General features: G+C 48.5%; 1 long non-coding RNA gene across 1 annotated transcript in view; it reads left to right on the top strand.

The window, feature by feature from the left end:
- The window catches only part of LOC123036411, an 18,516-nt gene extending 5,904 nt beyond the window's left edge, over positions 1-12,612 (top strand). The window contains exons 2-3 of the long non-coding RNA XR_006417136.1: positions 2,590-2,594; positions 12,582-12,612. This is a non-coding gene — a long non-coding RNA (uncharacterized LOC123036411). The remainder of the gene's footprint in view (positions 1-2,589; positions 2,595-12,581) is intronic.
- The last annotated feature ends 8,167 nt before the right edge of the window (positions 12,613-20,779 follow it).

The raw sequence follows: 20,779 nt of genomic DNA, 5'->3' as shown, positions 1-20,779 counted from the left end.
TTGGGCGCCACCGCAGAGAAAGCCCTCCTCCGAGTACCTACCCTCCTAATTTCCTTCACGGAGTGTTCCCGGAGAAGGGCCTCTCCCGCAGATCTCAAGGGGCGGGCGGGCATATATGGACGTAAGCGCTCCTTCAGGTAACCAGGACCCAAGCCATTGTTCCGTCTTTGACAGCCCTGCTCCACTCCTGGAAACTCCAGGCGGTGGCTTCCTTGATGGAACGGAGCCATCTCACCTTCGCTTCTTCTTCTGCATTCAACTTTCCTCAGCATTATTGTCATCTTCACTGAGTCGTGCCTTCTAACCATGCGCCTCAGTTTCATCATTTTTTGATTTTAGGGCAAGTTCTGGCTTGATTCAATGTAGGACCCACTTACTCACCTTTCTGTTGGTCAGAGCCTTCCTCCAGCACCAGATTTCAAACACATCCAGCTTTCTTCTCTGTCTGGCTGTCACACCCATACATGGTGACGGGAAATATACTCGTGCAGATGATCTTGGCCTTGGTCTCCAGTGAAGCATCTTTACATCGCACAATCTTTTCCAGTTCCTTCATCACTGCCCTTCCAAGTCTCAGTCTTTCTCTAGTTTCTCAGCTGTAATCTCCATGTGAATTTACAACTGAGCCAAGGTATGCCAAATCTTTCACGATTTCACTTGCTTCATGGTTGACAGTAAAGCTTTATAATATAATATATTTAATATAACATAAATGAAGAACAGTAAAGTTGTATCATTCTTCCAGTCATGACGTTCAGCTGCGGTCCTGCTTTCGCACCTTCTTTTTCCACTTTCAGTAAAGTGTGGTAGTACAATTAGTAGCAAATATTAATTCTACTAGCAGCAGCAGCAATAGTAATGGTACTATTAGCAGCCGTGCATTGGCTGAAAGCTAAATCAGTGACACTTAAGAAAGAGATGTCAGTCTGTACATCTGCTGTTGCCCTCTGCCTTCCCTCGCGTGTAACTAAACTGTGAGCATCCATTCCCTTTATGGCTCAAAGCGTGCTGGTCCAAGGCAGTGATGATTTAGAAGCCACAGCATCTGTCGAGCTCGTGGTGAGAAACGGGCTCTGATAAATAAGAGCTGTGAATCAACTCATGCAGGGTGAACTAAGAACGGCCGCTTGCCACCGCTTGGCATCTCCATTCAACAAGTCCCCAAAGAGCTGTTCGGGATGTCCCGAACACATGGTCAAGAAAATTAATTGCTCATTAATTAGTATCACCAACCTTCCCTGGCTCTTGTCCTATTTCTATGAAGAGCCCGGTGGCAATTTTGTTTCTGTCTAAAATGTGAGAAAGGCCCTCCTTTCCACTCATTCAGGTGCCCATCACACATGCTGTCTGTGGGCCAATGGACCCATTGAGCAGGTGCATGGATGTGGATTTTGGAACCTGGACTTCGGGTGTGGCCCTGCAAGTGTTTAGATGGAGAAAGTACGATAATTCCCAGCACAGGAACACCAGCAGTGGCAGGGATTCCTGATCAAGAAAAAGGTGTTCCAAGTCCCGAAAAAGGGCCCCAAGGAAGAGTTTTTCCAGGCCCCTGAGGATTTTGTCTCTCCTGTTTGAGGCGTGAATGGAGGCTTCGGCACCTCTAAAGTGGGTTGATGCAGGACAGGTGGATCAAGATAAAGGCACAACAAAGAGGAGGAGGAGGAGGGGGGGAGGAGGGGGAGGAGGAAGGGAAGTAGCACTTCCATCTAGATAAAGATACTCCATCTTTATCTACTAGTTGATACCTTACTGGGAGATAGTCTGGCCCTTCGACTTCAGCATGGCTAGACTATATTCTGTTTTGATTCCCTAGACAAGGCTGGCTCAGGCCTCCTGGACACTTGGCACTGCAGGGGGCTGCAGAACGGCATATGGGTGGGCTCATCTGGCCAGGGTGGGGTGCCAACGGAGAGGGAGCTGCCCGGAGCCAGGCCACGGCCTCATAAGAGCAGGAGAAGCGCCTCAGTGGATCAACCCAAGGACTGTCTAGTCCGGAATTCTGTTCTGGCTGCTCAGAATTCATCCAGAACAGAATTCTGTGAACAGAATTCAGAGCAGAACTGAGTGGCCAGGGAGATGCCCCAGTGGGAGACCTGGCAGGAGGAGGTGCGCACAATAATCCAGGTCATCTCCCCCAGAGGCGTTCCCTCTCAGCCGTCCCATGATGTCTGCACTGCTACTTTGGTGTAAAGCAAATTTCCAGCCAAATTTCCTCCCTCTTCCATGTCTTCTGAGTATATGAACGTCTGGCTTCCATTTCGGAGAATGACTCAGGGCTGCTTTCCACTGCTGAATGGGGCTGAATGCCAAAGCGGTGGAGGTCCCTCCTGGAATATATTAAAAATGCCAGTATAGTGGGAATTAAAGCTCTTACTTTAAGTAGCCCATCCTTAAGAAAGAAATGCCAAGCTTCTAGAATGGGGGAAGCTGCCCCTGAGCTGGGAACCACAGAAAGACAGAGCTGCGGGGAGGGCATGGGGAAGGGGCTGTGGTCCTTTGGGGAAGAACAGGTCATGGTCCTCTCCACACGACACGCCCACAAGTCTCTAAACGATCCCCTTGGAGTCTCCTCTTTTCCAGGGTGAAGAGACCCAGTGCCTTCATATATCATCCCAACCCAGCTATCATTCTTGTGACCCTGAGCTGAACCGATTCTCACCTAGCTCTGTCTCTCCTATAATACCGAGCCCAGAGCTGGATGCAGCACTCCAGTTGTGGGTGCGCCGGAGTCGTGCAGAGCAGCATCAGCACCTGCCTCCATCTGGACCACTTAGTGCTCCTCAGCTGTGGCCACCGCCTCCCCTGTGAATCTTGTCACCCGCCTCCTCCAGGTCATTGTTAAAAAGATGGAGCGAAATCAGTCCCATCGCTGAGCCCTGAGGGATTTCGCTCCTTGCTGGCTGGCACCTGATGAGTTCCTACTGATCGCTACCCTCTGCTTGTGCTCCATCACCCATGCCCTAACCCATTGAATGGTGCATCGATCTATCCCAAAACTCAGCAATTTCTTGACCAGGATATGACAACTCACGGGTGCCACCCTCATCTCTGTTTAGGCAGAAGAAGGTCTGACCCCTTCCAGCATTCTGCAGGGAACATCTTTTTTCTGTCTAAGCACACCAAGGATTGCATTGAAGGTGACTTAAGGGATCTTGGTGCCACTGTATAGATGCCCACAAGGTGGCAGGGTCGTTCCATGGAGAAGAACATGCTGGACAAGCGGCCTTGGTGGTTTAAGCCACTGCTGCCCTCGCTTATGCTCGTGCTGCAAGCCATCCATGTGGTCCAGAGAGAGACTGTGCCCCGAATTTCATTGCTGGGCATGGCTTCACCCCACGCGCTGTATTCCTCTAAGCAGCATCCGTCTGAGCGCATCGTCATCCTTGTGTTTATGTCCCACCTTTTCTCCTCTTGAGGGAAAACCAGGGCAGCTCACATAGCTCCATCTTATCCTCATCACAACAGCCCTGTGAGGTCGGTTAGGATGCGAGTCTGTGATTGGCCGGAGGTCGATCAGCAAGCCTCATGGTCTAGTAGGGACTAGAACCTGGACCTCCCAGGACCCTAGTCCAACACTCTTACCGCCACACCACACTGGCTCATGATTCGTAGTGACTACTATAATTGATCAAAATGGATTGATTATTATTGATCAAGAATGGGGGCTTAGCTCACAGAACACATTTTTGCTGCATGGGCCCTTGTGAACACACGTCTCCAGTCCTGTTATGCCATCATGCGAGGGCACCCATGTAACCAGGCAGCCTGTGGACCGGAGATCTTGCACGAGGAGTCGAGGAACACCAGAGGAAGGCAACGTTTGGCTCTCAAACCAAAAGAGGATGTGCCCGACATCAAGGAGCACGGCCTCGACGGCACACTGGGCAAGGTAACCCAACGTATGGCTTCGATCTAGAAGGGAGAAGTTGGGGTGCTCCTCCGTTTAAGCCTGCAGTGGCTGTTCCCGTGGCTGCTATACAGAACCAGGAAACAGATGGCAAAGCATGCAATGGAGCTGGGAATGCTGCCGAAGTACGGCCATTGAATCAGGTTAGAGCTCAGGGCATGCACATGGGTGCCCTTGCTTAGCCAGCCTTTGCGGGACCAAACAGACCTTCTGAGGCTCATCAGGGCCCGCACACGGTCTGAATGTATCCCTTGGTCTGTTTCGCCTGTACTGCTGCTGTCTGCAGATATATCGATAGCCAGCGAACCTGCTGTAGCTTCCTGAATCTGGCTGAGGCCTTCTGAACCAGCTGAAGTCTCTGAGCAGTTCTCAAAGACAACTGCACGTGGAGTGTGTTTCTGGGCCCCCAAAGTCACCTGCTGGGGCTGCAGGCAACCAATCAGGGTTCCTGGGCTGGCGGGGGGTGCTGCAAGCTGCCTCCACCCCCCAGCCATCTCCCAACAGATTGTTGCTTTCCACTGCTATAAGCAGAAGCAAAGATGAGCTCTGTCAGGATTAGCTCTACCAGTGGGAAGAAGGACAGTGCTGCTATTAAAATCTCCACCCCAGGCACTGCCTTGGGGACCTTCTGTAGGCAAACAGAATTCAGCCCCTTAGCAAAGACTTTCCTCTTTTTCACAGAGGACAATCCCTAGCTTTTTTCTCTTGTCCTTTAACTCAGCACCCGCTTTTCCTAAATCCCGTGGGAGCTTCACTCAGAGATTAAGGGTTTGGCCCTGTGATGTTGTCAGCGGGGGGCTGCTGGCAGCCATTTCTGCCACAAGGCAGCAAAGGAAAACCAGCCATGTGAGGCCAATTAATTAGCCCTCACTTTAACTTGGTGATGCCAGGAGAAAGTCAGAGAAGGAAGAAGGTCTCAAACGGCTGTCTTATTTTTCTCTTTTCTTTAGAGCAAAGAACAATCACAACAACGAATGGAAGGACAAGATTGTGTATAATGAGTTCTCTGCACAGGAACCCAGGAAACAAAGCCCAGATGGTAAATCGACTTTATTTTATTCTGGCAGATGATACAAAGTCTAAGCCACTGTAGCAGCAAAGCCAGAGCTGGGAAACACAGTCCTGCGTTCTATAGAAACATAGGAACAGAGCGAGTCAGAAGGGGACTCCTGGGCCATCTAGTCTGACCCCCGGCTCTAGCCGGCTCTGCTCATGACATGCCTAAACATGTGCATGTCCAGCCTTTCCTTGAACACCCTCACCAATGGGGCTTCAAGCATTGGGGCTCCCGTGGAAGCCCATTCCATACCCTCGGAGTCCTAACCATCACAAAGTACTTCCTGGCATCCACCCTAAATCTTGGTTCCCTGAGCTTTGCTCCATTGGAATGCATCCTGCCCTCCACTGCAGGGGAAATGAGGTCACAACCCACCTCTGCGTGGCACCCCTTCACATACCTGCATGTCGCTGACAGGTCCCCTCCGAGTCTCCTCCTCTCAAGGCTGAAAGGACCGAGCTCCCTCACTCTCTCCTCATAAGAAGGCTGTGGGCAGAATGAAAAGGGCCCCCAGCTAAACACAAAGGAAGCCCCTGCCTTTTGCGTGCAGGTCTTGGCACTGAAATGTGGAACCCGTGCAAGGTACCCCGTCAAGCCCTGCAAAACCAGGAGCTGGCGCTGTGCCCAGACCATGTGGAAAGCATCTGCCCCCTGGAGGGCCACGAACTATTGCTGCAGGGCACCTTCGGTGTGAATGTATGGAAGAAACAGACCTCTGCCCTTCCCACTGGAATTTTGATTCTGGATGGGGCTGCAGCTTGTTGGAAAGAGAGGCAAGAAAAGGAGGAGAGGGAGCTGGCCCCTTCCCCAAGTGGAGAGAGCTACCAATTCTCTTGTGTTCATGCACTTTCCCACCTGACCAAGAGAGACCTTGTGCTTCCCAGGGAGAGCCTGCAAAGAAACAGATCGTTTATTTCTGGAAGGGGGCGGGCCAGCTCAGCTCTCTTGTGTGGCCTCCACCAATAGACCTCCTTCAAGAAGTCATAGAATCATTGATTATAGAATAGTAGAGCTGGAAGGGGCCAGAGGGCCATGGGGTGTGACCCCTGCTCCGTGTAGGACCCCAAATCAAACCATCCCTCTCCGAGGGCTGTCCAGTTGCATCCTGAATGCCTCCAGTGTGGGAGAGCCCACCACCTCCCTGGGTCATGGGTTCCATTGTCATATGGCTCTAACAGGCAGACAATTTTTCCTGATATCTAAGAGGAAACTGGCTTCCTGTAACTTGAGCCTGTTATTCTGTGTCCTGCACTCTGGGATGGCTGAGAAGAGATCTTGTTCTTCCTCTCTGCGACAGCCTTTGAAGTACTTGTCGAGGGCTATCCTGTCTCCTCTCAGTCTCCTCTTCTCAAGGCTGAACATGCATTTGGATTCCTTTTCCTAGGTGCAGCTCTTGGCATCTGTCTCTACTGAGCATCTTCGGCTTCTTTCGGGCTGCTCTGGGATGCCGTTGTGCCTGTTGGAGGCTGCTGGGCACAGGGCAGTTGGTGGGCGGAAGAGACTCCACCGAGGTGTAAATGCCCCATTGGATCCTGCCCAGGCAAGGATAAGAGGCGGTACGAGTCCCTGCACTTACATACATGTAGCGTTGTTTTGGTTTTGGGTGAGAACTAAGGAATTATGAATGGGATTCATGGCTGGGAGAAAGCAGGCTGGGAAAACATCTCTGACTTTTGCAATGGCACAATGAACCAAAACTGATTTCATGATTAACCCATGGCAGATCTCCAGCTCCAGAGTTCGCTCATCTGTTTTCCATTCACTCACTGTCCAAATATCTCTTCCCTTCCCTCAAGCAAAGCACAGTTCTTCCAGATCTGACAACTGAGTATTTATGTGTCTTGGGCTATGGCTAGAAGGTTTGCTGGCTTTAAGTGATCTTTCCTCTTGCAAAAATGGGGAAAAAAGTGAAAGCACACCATCAGCTTTTTAAAGAGTCCCTTGTCTGATGGACAGTTGAGAAAGTTGACTGACTACAGTGAGAGGAGAGGAGAGGAGAGGAGAGGACAGGGGAGGGGAGAGGAGGGGAGGGGAGGGGAGAGAGGAACTCGGGGAGAGGAGAGGGGTGACAACCAGGCAAAGCACCTTTTCCGCTGCTGCTTCCCATCTCTGGAACTCCTTCCCTAGGGAAAGTCGCCTGGCACCATCTTTATTCTCCTTTCTGCACCAGGCGAAGATAAACCCTTTTAGGATTTTTTTAAACACCTAGCCTGAATGCTGTGGCCCTTTTTATATTGCTTTCACAGATGTTTTAATTCATTGTGTTTTAATTGGTTTTGATGTGTTTTACTTTGTTAATATGTTTTATGTATTGAGAGCCACCTAGGAGGGCCTCAGCAGTTATAGGTGGCCTATAAATACACGTATAAATAATAAATAAATACATAAATACATACATAAGAATGAGGTTCTGTCTGGATTGTTTATGGCCACTGATTCAGAAACCTTTTTTCTTGGTGAGTTAAGACTAAAGAGAGCAAAAATTCTGGCTGCTGTAATGGGCGCAGGCCACATGTCTATGCTAAGAACCTCAGTGCAGCAACTGGGCACTTATTGTACAAGCAAAGGTCCCAGATTAGAGAGAAACACAAAAAGGGGGACAGAAAAAGGATCCCATGGCCTCTCAGACCCGGCCAGGGGCGGGCAACGCCTGGGATCATGTTCCTGCCCGGGGGACCCACCAGGGCTTCACTCCACCACTGAACGCACATCCAAGTCTTCTGCGGCAGCCAAGCCCAAGTAGCTCGCATTTTCCATTGAGAAAAGCATGACTGGAGGGTTCTTGGAAGCCTAACCAAGAGGCAGGGATCCCGAGTGTCGCAGTGGAGAGAGTGCTGGACGGAAGGCCCGGGAGATCCAGGCTCTGGCCCTCTCCCATGAGGCTTGCTGAGTGACCCAGGGCCAGTCACTCTCCATCTAGCCTACCTCATGGGGCTGCTGCGAGGAGAAGTTAGACAGGAAAAGGAGGATCATGGGAGCTGCCTTCAGTGCCTTACAGGAATAAGTGTGAGATTCCAAGGTTCCATTTGGATGCCAGGAAGCACTTCCTGACAGTCGGGACCCCGAGGGTGTGGAATGGGCTTCCATGGGAGGTGGCTGAGGCCCCATCAGGGAGGGTGTTCAAGGATAGGCTAGACATGCACATGGTGGGCATGTTGTGAGTAGAGCCGGCTGGAGCTGGGGGTCAGACTAGATGGCCCGGGAGACCCTTCTGACTCGCTCTGTTTCTATGTTTCTATGATATAAATATAATAAATATATTACATAAATTGATACAAAATGTGTTTGTTACCAAGGTTACTCCAGTGGAACATCACTGCAATTTGGGGTGCAAAGTCAGAAATCGGGGCAGAAAAAAACAGCAGACTCTTGGCTACGGTTTATCAACCCCTGGGGTAGGACGTACTGGGGTAGAACAAGTTCGATTCTGTTCTGGATCACTGAGAGGTGCTGCACTTTTGTCCAATCTGCTGCACCATCATCCCACAAGAAGCTCGTGTTTGCAGCCAGTGCGATGTCTTCGTGTGATAGCAGAGGGCCAGTTCAGACATTTGCCTCCACACACACACACGGGAATCAAGATTTCTGCCCAGAGCATGTTTTGCATCCTTGGTCCCTGTCTCTGCAGTCCTCTGAACGCTGACATCTCCAGCTCAGATCTTCTTCTACTTTGGTACCCTGCTCCGTTTAGCATCCTGACTTTTCCGGGTTCAAAAGTGTGCAGATAATCTACAAGGGTCCTGCAGAGACGGAAGGAAATGGCAAGGGGCCACGAGGCTCATTACCACTCCTGATTCTGATTGGAGGGAGGTTGGAATTCTCGGTAGGTCTCAGTGGGGAATTCTCAATAGGACATTTGTCATAGGGCATAGTGACAGAGATGACTCGAAGGCGCACCTGCATCGTGATCTTTGAAAACAGGGACATTTTATTGATTGCACAAGACAAGAAACAGAGGGGGAGGGAGTGGGAGGGGGGTTGCTTTTGAGATTTAGCTGGATGACAGTGCATGAAGTCTAGAATAGAATCCCCACATTAGTATCATAGAATCAGAGAATGCTAGAGTTGGAAGGGGCCATGAAGGCCATCGAGCCCAACCCTCTGCTGTTGCAGGACACCGTCGCACCATCCCACTCAGGTGGATGTCCAGTTTCCTCTTGAATGTCTCCAGTGTGGGAGAGCCCACCCCCTCTCCAGGCAGCTGGTTCCACTGCCGTATTGCCCTGACAGTGAGGAAGCTTTTCCTGATGTCCAGCCTGAATCTGGGTTGTCGCGACTTGAACTGATTATTCTGCATACTACACTCTTCTGGCATCAGCAGGAAAAGATCTTGACCTTCCTCTTTGTGACAGCCTTTGAGGTACTTATAGAGGGATACCATGTCCCCCCTCAGTCTTCTCTCCTCAAGGCTGAACATGCCCAGTTCACTCTGTCTCTCCTCACAGGGCAGTGTTTCCAAACCCTGGATCCTTTTTGTTGCCCTCCGCTGGACCCTTTCTAATTTTCCTGCATCTTTCTTCAATCTTGGTGGCCAGAACAGGACATTAGAAATGCGGACATGGGTATCTAATAAGCAGGTGAAAGAAATGCGCACTGCACGTCGCAGGCACCTGTGCCTCAGGTTCTTGCAGTGAGGAAATGAACCTACGCAGTGTCTGGACCGAGGCCTGGGCTATGTGGAAGAGCAGGCAGGGGCACACGTGGTGCATCTGGGTCAGACGATGGCTCTGGGGAGTCTGTGGGTGTTGGGGCTAAGCAGATGGGGCCGCAGTGCTGCTGGGAGAGAGAGAGAGAGAGAGAGAGAGAGAGAACGGGGCAGCGGCTGGTGCTCCGGGAGGCTCGTCTTCAGCAGCACGTGGGCTGGTCCTTGCTCATGGCCACCATGGCAAACAGGGATGGCAGGCCGTGGGTTACCACCAGCACCAGCTCAGGCACCCACCGCAGCATGGAGCGCCTGTGCGCAGCCCGCTTCTCCTTGCCTTCCCTTTAAGGAAACTGGCTTGGCCCAACTGGTTTTTGCAAGGCAATTTTTCCAGGGTGGTGTGCCAGGATCCTAAAGGATATTTCTTTGTTTATTCAGCAGATTATTAAGTTATATTATATTATAGTTATTACATTTATATCCTCCCTTTCCCCTTTGCAATGAACCCAAGCTGCCTTATTTAGTTTTCCTCCTTTCTACATAATCCTCACAACCAGTCCCCTGGGAGGTAAGCTCAGCTGGGAGAGGGGCCCAAAGCCACCCTGGGGACCTTCATTGCTGAGTGGAGGCTTTAACCCTGGCCCCTCCAGTTCCAGCACAGCACTCCAACCACTTGGCTGTGCTGCCTTTCATATCTCTCACAGGACAGTGAAAGCCAGGAATTATCCCATTGCATTCTTATGTGAAATTGGGGAGCTTCATAAAACAGAGAAAAAGTGGACAGGGTCTGTGGCTGAATGGGGTTTCAGAAGGAAGAACCTCTAGCCCACAGCCAAGGCTCTTGGCTTCCCGTTGCATACAAAAGAGGAAGAGGAAGCCAAGCCAACCCGTAGGAAGCAAATACTGATTCTCAGATATAGATCTGAGAATTCTGGAATGGATTTGCTCCATGGTTTTATTTTGTTGGAAATGTCCATACTGGATCAGAATGATGGAGCTATAATCCAAAGTATCTGGAAGGTTCCAGATGCGGGAAGGCAGATTTAGGTCTTTCTTGGGTGTCTTTATTCCAGATCATCTTTGATTTTCCAAATCCCAGAAAATTTCACATACCTTCTCAGGCCAAATGCCTGACCAATGGGCTGAGGTTATAAATAGACTGCTGAAGAAGGAGTAGGTCTTCATCCCCATTTGAGCTTTCGGTTAAATTGAAAGCTGCAAATTAGGCTCACGTCTTCTTACATGCGATGCTGATGATGTTTTGAATGGGAGGAAGTGGTGGAGAAGTGGGCAGCCACCTGAAAGGAGATGGGCCTTTAATAAACATGCTCTGATTTTTTAAAGGCGAACCAATACTCTCATTGTGAAGAAAATGGGAGACATGGCAATGCTTTGGAAAGGGGGGTGGGTTGCCTTAGCAACCTGGAAAATGAAAGGCAAAGGCAGCCTATTTCCTTCCTGTTCGATGTAGAAACAAATCTGTCAGCCATGACTGGGGCTGAAAGCGAATATATATACACCCAAGTCTGCCTGATATAAAGGGGTCTTATCTTGCTACCTCCTAAAATTGAGAATAATTACCTGGCGAAAAGCATGCATAATGGTACACGGCCTCTCCAACTTGGCATGCTGAATTGCTTCCCCACTGAGAGCTTCTCGACTGGTTATGGGCTTGGGCGACACTGATTAGCCGGGTGCCTGGATTCAGAGCAGCCGCCCGTTGGACTGTGCGGGACTCAGCATTGCATCGAGTTCACTTTGGTGGCTCTGTGACAGCCTCACAGATGGGGCTCATGCTCCGCATTTCCCAGATTTGCCTCTGAGTGGCATTTTCTGCTTCTTCAGAATTGTCCAGTCCATTCTCATGGCATTTTCCAATGAGGCATGTCAGGAATGCTGCTCTCCACTTGCAGGTCAGGGCCTGGAAACCAGAGCACCCAACACTGGTACTGTGGGATCCAGACTGAATGATGCTTAGAAAAGATGCATGGTTGCTGAAATCCCATTGGGTCCCATTGATGCCAGGGGATCTACTCTCAATCTCACAAAATCCTCTCAAATAGTGAGATAACATTTGGAGAAGCTGAGCCAGTTTCAAATAGATCAGTAGAAGCTGATGTGAACAGACAGGTCTTTAAAAACTCGTTCCAAAAACACCAGTATATTCCCTGTGGCAGAGAGTTCCACAGTCATATGCCTACCATGAAAAGACCTCCCTCTGCTTCACTTTATATTTACAACAAGTTTGTGAGGTAGGCCATGCACAGAGCCAGTGGCTGGCATTTGGTTACCTGGTGAACTTCATGGCTGTCAGGGTTAGAATCCAGGTCTCCGGAGTCCCAGGGTCTTAGTCCATTTACCTTGTTGTGGTTGAGCATCAAGGAAATTTCCACACCCAACAGACCCTTGTCTGTTCTGTCTCCTCCCTGTGCAACAGCAATTTCCTTCCTCCCCATCCCTGTGTAGGAGCCACCAAAAATGTTTGCCCAGCAGCTCAGCGAGTGTCGGAAAGTCCCTGCTTGGATTCTGTCCCCCCAGATCATAACTGTGACTATGCCCTTGGAGTGGTGGGGGGGAACCCACCCTATTCCATGGTCCCCAGGGAGCCCTTCCAAAGGTGGTAGGATGTCTCGCTTAGTGATGTAGTACAGAGCCGTGCAGTGAGAGCCAGTGTGGCGTAGTGGTTCAGAGCACGGGACTGGGACTCAGGAGATCTGGGTTCGAGTCCCCACTCAGCCATGGAGCCAACTGGGTGACTTTGGGCTAGGGAGAGGCTCTCAGCCCAGCCTACTCCACAGGGTTGTTGTTGTGAGGGTAAGATGGAGAGGAGGAAAACTGGAGGAGAAGCTGCCTTGAGTTCCTTAAAAGGAAAGCAGGTGGGATAGAAATACCATGAATACATTTTAAACTCTCTGGGTTGTGGGGCTCAGAAGCGGCAAGGCCTTAAGCTGGCCCTGACAAAGATGTGACCTCAGGGTGCACCCCCATCTCCCTCACAGCTGGCAAGAAAATAGCCGCACTGGCTGCCTTCCTGAGGTTGAACATTGGCTTTGGGGGAGGAGAAGAGAAGGGAAAGGAGCCGGGGGGAAGGCGGTGGAGGCCCCGAGGTGAAGCGAGACCTCACCTTCCCTGCAGCGGTTCCACAGCGGGCTGAACATGGCCATCCGGATGAATGGCCCCTCTGCATCTTGCGCTGTGCGTTCAGAGCATGTCTGGAGGCTTATGTGCATGGAGGCTGGAGGCGATGGGATTGTGCTCTTACTCACAGCATGTGTGTCCCAGTTTTTGAGTTCTGGATAGGGCGACCCCTCTTCGTTCCAGACACTGCCTACCTTTCAAAACACCCTGAATTCAAGTTCCTAAGTGAAATCATTTTTTAAAGGGCAAATGTTAAGGCCCACATCTAAAGCTGGGAATTGGACGTTCTCAGATTTTTACGTTGTTTGGATTTTTTTGTTCTGAGTTTAAACACTGGAAACTGCATCGAGACGTTAATAACCAGCTGATCGATATACATAACCTGAAGTGGTTGCTAGTTCTGACTGTGTTCTGCTGCTTCTGAGAATTACCCATCAAAGGACATTACAAGCTTTTTAGGATTACGTTGCAAAACAAATAAGCAAAGCTGATTAGAAATTTCCTTTGTCAGCATTAATTGGTCAGAAGTGCCACATTTGGGAAATTCAGGTGGAAAGGTAATCTTTGGAACATGCAAGACTCATCATGCCGTTGTGCAAATGAAGGTTATTTGCTCCAAGGAGTTCAGCCGTGGTTTGATTAAAACACAAAATACTTTGTTGGAGTATCAGATACACAACTTGTTTTGCTCTCTCTAAGTCCCCTAAACATTCTAGGAAGAAACATGGCAATTATTTGTGGACAGAATGGAGCTAAATCAATGGTACTGTTTGTTCTTACAGGTTTTTGAACGTCAATTTATCAAAATGCTGAACACAAGGTGTGTCTGCCCTGCTTGGAACATGAGCAAGTATTTTTGTTCAATTTACCCAGAGGGACTTGTTTCCGTCAATGCTGGGAACACAGCAGGAGTGACTGCCTGCACGGTGAGAAGGCACGAGGTGGTGCCTGGGAGGCGGGTCATGGACACGAAGTCTAGGACAAGACGGCTGAAAATCCTCTAGGTTTTTACAAGATGCTCCTGTAAGAACATCTGATCTGAACATGCTGCTCTGGCTTTTGTAACCGGTTGATTGCTTTGTACTCCTCTGATTGCTGGAGTAAGGGCTCAGCCTGGGATGAACCCTCGTGGAATTTGTCCCTCTAGCATCCACAGCCCTGCAATGTTGTAAGCCGCCCCGAGGCTTCGGCGAATGGGGCGGCATAAAAATGTCTAAATAAATGAATGAATGAATAAATAAATAAATAAATGTGAGCCAAACCAAGAGGAAGCCGAGCCCGGGGCGTGATTCCTGGCAAGTGCTGCACGAAGGCCAGGGAATCCAACCAACTCCCGTCCCCAAAGGGATTTCTTGCACCTCCTTCGTCAAGGCCACCAATTGGGATGGGTTTAACATGGCACTAGACACCTTCATGGAGGAGAAGGCTAACCAAGACTGCTGGTTCTGATGGCTGTAGGCTACCTCCAGTGTCCATGTGCCCACGGACACAGTTGCTGGGGAATATGGGTGGAACGGGCATTCCTGCACACATGTCCATCCGTGGTATTGCTGGGGAAACAACAGAGGAAACCCAGAGGGAAGTAATATGCCCACCTTACCGTACTCGGTGCCCTCTAGATGCTTTGAGCTTCAGTTCCCATCAGCCTCAGTGGGCAGGCTACGGGCCAGGGTTGCTGGGAACTGTCATCAAAACCACCTGGGGGATACCAGATTGGGATGGTTAAACACTGTGTGGAAGCTTCAGATGCAAGCTCTCTGGATTGTGACTGGTAAACAAGCGGGTAGCCATTTCAGAATATGGCTCGGTTTATTCTAGTTGACTAGGTTTATTTTTTATAAGATTTAATGTCATTTTATTTTGCTGTTCTTGTGTACTGTTGTAAACTGCCTGAAGATCTTTGACTATCAGGTGATATGGGAATGGGATCATGACAGCAATAACAATAATAAATGAATAATGAGAGACACCAGTAGCAACGTGGAAAGGCCCTGAACCTGAAACCACCATTCCCTTCCAGATGCCCCGGAGATGAGTTGGATCACAACTCCTATCATTCCCAGCCAGCACGGCCATGCCAGTACAACTTATCTGGAGGGAATTGGATGGGGTTATCTAAAACCTACCTCGACCAGAAGGTTGTTCTGCATCAACCCCAGGCAGATAAAAACCTAAAGAGTCACAGATTGCTTTGAAGGTGCTGAGACTCGGAAAACACTCTCGTTCTCCTGAAACTGGTGCATTAGAATTCCCTCTGGCTGCCACTTTATTGGATATTTGACACCAGCCCAGCTTTGCAGGAAGTGTCTCCTCACAGGGATTGCCAACCCCAGCTCTGCAATCGAACACCGAGTGGTTGCAGACAGCCAGTGTGTGAGCTTGTCCGGGGAGTATATAAATTTTTCATCACCAAGGGCATCCCAAATCTCTGCGTTTGGAGATGAATAATTTTTCACAGGAAGTTATCGTCAGAGGTGAGAAAGACTTGTACGCATCCCAACCTCCCCTTCTCTCTTGTTGTTGCTGAAAAACCTGCCCCTGGTTTTGGGCTTCGTTCAGCAGACAATCCCAAAAGCGTATCTGTAATTGTCGGCCACTTGAAAATCACAATTGCCTTGGCCATCGCTGTGATTCAGCTATATTGTCTCATTATGTACTTGGTTACATCATAACATATAATTATGTCAAAATGAAAACCACTCTAACAGGGTTATTAATATGCTTCCTGTGATACCTGTGAGGTGTGATCCCATTCCTGACGTGAAGCATGTGTTTTGCTAGTTGCAGTATCTTCGATCCATGCATTGATAAGATTGTAAGCATGTACATTAAAACTCTGGAGAAATAATCCTTCAAAAATGAAATCTTTTGTGGTGCAGTGTCTGGACTGCACTGGACTGGGAAGTCCTGGCTCAAATGCCCAGTCTGCCCTAGAGATCCTTGGGTGACCTGGGCCAGCCCCTCTCTTTCCGTCTGAGCGACCTCACAGACTGGAGGTGGGGTGAGGAGAACCCCACGGAGACTGCCTGAACCTCCTTGGAAGAGAGGCAGGGACAGGCAGCCGAAATCATAGACTCCTCCCATAGGAAGGGACCTCGGATATCACCTCTGCCAACCCTCTGCTCAGTCAGGATTTCTACGATGGCACCGTAGAGGGTCACCCACTGCAGATGGTGACCATTATGGAACGTCACCAAGGCTCTGCTTAAAGACCTCAAGTGAAGGAGGCAGGCAGTCTTTTCCTGCCGCTTTGGAGTTCATGATCCATGGCCTGCTGCTAGTTATGTCCTACTTCCCCATCAAGGGGAAGGGCTTTCTCTGTGATGGCCCCAGAACCAGTGAACAGATTCCCTAGGGCAGCCCGCCTGGCACCCAGCCTGTCATCTTTTTGGCAGCAGGTTGAGATGGCCCTTAATAGCAAGGCCTTTAAAGACTTGGCCCACCAAAGGGCTTAGGGAGCTTGCCCATCCCAGCTGTTTTTTCAAGGTGATTCTTTGCTCTATGTCATACCTGCTTTAATTTTTTTAAAAAATTATTATGCTTTTATTGTATATTATTGTCTTGTTTTATAGATTGTACAAACCACCCAGAGAATTCCAGCTATGGGGCAGTATAGGAATTAAATTAATAATGAAGGTGATGTCATTTATGCTTTCCCCGCTATTGCTTATAATATTGGTTGTGTAGAATAACACAATTTGCATGTCACAGTGCAACATCAGCTTTGCTATATCTTTACATATGAGTCTGTTTATGAATGCAAATAGAGTCAGAAACGAACTGTCATGTGAAAACCAAGTTACTTCATGGAGGACATGCAATATCAGTAGAGGGAGGAAAATCTAATGAATTTTATGAAGCACTGGAATGGAACAATATGACAAAAACATTTTGACAAATAGGTTCCCCCCACACCCAGAAACAGGCACCCTTCTACAGCAGAGTTCACCTGTCTCTAAATGTTTTTTCATTAATTGCAAACATGACAGGAAAATTAAATGCTGACTGTTTTGGGCACCTTGCTATGTGTAATCCAATGATCAAAAACATCTTGCCAGCTCTTGCGATCAGAGATAAGAGCATCTTATGTTTGCTTCAGGTGCACAGAGCTGGGTAATGCCTTCATTGATTTTCCTCCGGATTGCTTACAATTTACCCCTCATGCCCAGACACTTAAAAAAACTGTCCACTCCTTGACAAGCTTGCAAGTGCATCTGAAAAATGTGTTCATTTTTTAAAGTGTACACTTAGACACACAAGTGCAGTTTCACTTTTGTCACTGGGGGAAGTGCACGCTTTTAATGCACACGGAAATGTGCACTTTTCGCATTCAAAATGCGCACTTCCTCATTTGAGCAAACCAGAATAAGCCATGACAAAGGAAAAATCGGAGCAAACTGAATTGAGCTTCGAGGTGAAGTTAGAATTTTGGTGAGCTGAAACTTTTCTAGTTCTAGATCATATTAAGCTCCATAAAGGTGGGGTATGGGGGGAATTCTCAACCCAGCCTTCTGGCCCATGACTTTTGGCTCCTGGAAGTGGAAGAGAAAACAGCACTCCCAGGTTAAGATACAAATTACCCAGGGCTGGTACAGCTCCCTTGGCATAGGAGGCATAAATTCCCACCAGCACCTATTTTTTTCATGGCTCTCCAAAAGAGCTGCTTTACTCCACCTAATGGTAGAGCCGGCTCTGCAACCAGCTGTTGTTGTATCCCACAGTTTTTGAGAGACCAGAGACCAGTTGGTATTTTTAGAACAGATTTTATTGCCTGCACAGGGACCAGCACAATCTCACAAGGGTGGAATTTAGTGCCGGCCCTCTGCAGAGGGAAAGCAGAATTTTTATACCAGGTTACAAACAAATGGAAAATTGTTTATTGGCAGCCTAAAGCAAGCTAGCATGATACAGAAGTGAGACGGTTTGCAGTTAGTCTATTTTCCGATACAAAAAGTGGAGCGGCTTTGCAGTTAGTCTATCCTTTTAAGTTTTACGCCTTTGATGAAACTTGCCCATTTACTAAAGTAACACTCTGTATATGCCTGGGGTAACTGATAAACCTTCTATTAGGCTATTTTAATACATGAAGCCTTCTATTATGCTTACTCAATACACAAAGCATTCTATTATGCTAACTTAATACACAGTTGATAACATTCTGGTATATTGATCTTAAGCCAGTTGGGTCAAGCCCAACACTGTCAAGCACCAGCTGTCAACCAGCCATCTGCTATGGATCTGTCAGACTGTGCTTTGAGCTTCCTCAAGGGCCAATTCCTGGCTTCTGGGTCCCAGAGATGGCCTCTTCATCTGAGCATTTGATCTCATGTGGCTTCATAGGCTCCTGCTCCACCCTGCCCCATGATGAATGTTCTGGACTCAACCCATGCCACCTTTGACTGCATTCCTGTCCTTGGCCACTCTGGTACTTACTTACAGAGCTGGATTCAACTTCTGCCTCCAGCTTGTTTGCACTAAGAACCAGCTTGGTCCCAGACCCCAAATGCCTGGAGCTTGACTCATAGAAACAGAGCAAGTCAGAAGGGGCCTCCCGGGCCATCTAGTCTGACCCCCGGCTCCAGCTGGCTCCACTCACGACTTGCCCACCATGTGCATGTCCAGCCTATCCTTGAACACCCTCACCATTCCACACCCTCAGGGTCCTGACTGTCAGGAAGTGCTTCCTGGCATCCAGATGGGACCTTGGTTCCCTGAGCTTTGCTCCGTTGGAGCGCATCCTGCCTTCCTCTGCAGGGGAGAACAAGTCTCTACCCACCTCCGTGTGACACCCCCTCACATACCTGAATGTCGCCAACAGATCCCCTCTGAGTCTCCGCTTCTCCAGGCTGAAGAGACCCAGCTCCCTCAGTCTCGCCTCATACAGCATCCTCTGCAATCATGTCAAGGTGTGAGATATACCTTCTCCCCAAATGTTGGGACTTTCCCCAGCCATTATGGACACACTTCCTGGAGAGCCAGGAATGTCCTTTTTTAGAAGAGGTTCTCAGAACACAGACTCCTTTGCCTAATTTCAAAGGCTGTGTTTTTGTGTTGCTGCAAATGGAGAACGTTTGTAGCCTCTCCAACCTGCCTCAAGTTTCTGGCAAACTTGCCCAAAACATTACATGCCTGAAAACCTTTATCTGCATCCTCCTCACACCCTCCATCAGGCTGACACAGGAAATTAGGCCAGAAATAGGAGTCTTAACATGATTCACTGGCAAAATGGTGCTGAAATCTATCAGGTTTGAAACTGGATTTTGAAACCTGGAACCCAAGAGAGACTGTCGGATTAAGTGAGACATGATTAACGCGAGATACTGAATTCTGTGTGCACAGAGCAGTGAGCAATTAGAAGAGGGCGATGATGAGTTTGCACTTCCCACCCTCTTCCGTATTCATCTTTGTACTTGGAGTGGAGCATTTTCTTCTCACAGTGAGGAGTAAATCAGCAAAGCCCTTTCACTAGGATGCATTAAAGAATGCCAGACGATCTTGTCTGGTGTGCTAAATGATCAAATCCACTGGCTAAAATTCACAGGCCAGGAGTGGCGACTGCCTTGTCTGATGAAGGCTCCACAGGTGTTTAATGGAATGAGATAAAAGCTTGCTGAGCTAAATACCCTGCTCTTCCTCTGGAAATAATTCTCTTTTCTATGCCAGCGACTCCCGCCCCGCCATCCCTGCTATGTATTCTGTTAGGGAACGGCTGGCGTGATAAATAGGTGGTTCTCCAGATGTTAATGGACTCCATCTCCCACTAGTCCCAACCCGAAGCAGTGATGGTGAAGTATGATGGGAATAGTAGTCCACCAACATGAAGAGGTCTACCTTTCCCCCATCCATTACTATTAATACATTTACACCATACTTTCTTTCCTCTTACAAGGAACCAAAGTGGCTTACAAGGTTCTTCTCTCCATTTTATTCCCACAACAACCCTGTGAGGTAGGTTGGGCTAAAAGTCTGACTGAAAGTCACCAAGTGAGTTTCACAGCTGAGTGGGGACTATTCCGATCTCCTGAGAGCCAGTCAAACACACTCACTGCTATGCCACATTGGCTCTCAAATTACATATAAAATTTATACAGAAGGTATGTTCCTTTCTTGCGTTCTTTTCCTTGTACTACTAGATCAAAAATCTCACCTACTTTGCAGATTAACAGATAGACATATTGAGAGCTGCCCATACCATGGACCAACCTTGCTGAAGATGCCAAATTCAGAACGGAAAAAGTGTGACCCACATTTTTCAGCCTTGAAACTTGCCAGCATTAAGCATTTTCTCCATGCTTCCCAAATGAATACTCACATAGATCATTGCGAGAGCAACTTTCAAACAACCTTGAAAGGTTGGGCAGCATTAGAATACGATAAGAATTAAAGCACATATCAAAATACCTGTCCCTATTTTTGGGTATAAAATGCCCATTCAAACTGGAATGACTTCCCAGTTAGTTCCATGTCAGAGACAACAATTCTTCCTTGGGCATTTTCAAAACGGGGGCAGGGCTGGTGACTTCTGCCTGCGTGGGGCTCCTTATGCATTGCAGCTTTTAGCCTGAGCTGCGCAGGATCTACCCATGGTGCTGATCTCCATTCCCCAAATTAGGTTCACCATAATGAAGCACCGTGGATAGGTCCTCTGACTCTCAGAATAAAAGCAAAGGGTCGGCAACCCAGCTGACATAGGATGGCATCTGTGATGACGATGATGATGATGATTAGAACATTTCTATGCCGCCCCTTGCCGAAGCCTCGGGGCGGCTTACAAACACAATAAAATACAAAAATAACAATATAAAATTAAAACTAACAATATAAAATAAATAAAAATATAAAATATAAAAGAAGTCACCCTGGCCAGATGATGGTGGTGATGGTGGTGAGACCGAGGTTAGTTCTCTCTCACTTTCTACGTGGTGACAGGTTTTGTTTTTTTTTTTAAATTTTAGCATAGTTTAAATATAGAGGGACATTTAATCATAGCATTTAATTCTACCCCTGTACCAAGGAAGACGTTTTCTATAGAGTC

Source organism: Varanus komodoensis, unplaced genomic scaffold, assembly GCF_004798865.1.
Source record: "Varanus komodoensis strain SLA01 unplaced genomic scaffold, ASM479886v1 scaffold8, whole genome shotgun sequence".
NCBI classification, from domain to species: Eukaryota; Metazoa; Chordata; class Lepidosauria; order Squamata; family Varanidae; genus Varanus; species Varanus komodoensis.
The sequence above is the reverse complement of the archived record's forward strand: the minus strand, read 5'-3'. Positions and strand labels throughout refer to the sequence as shown.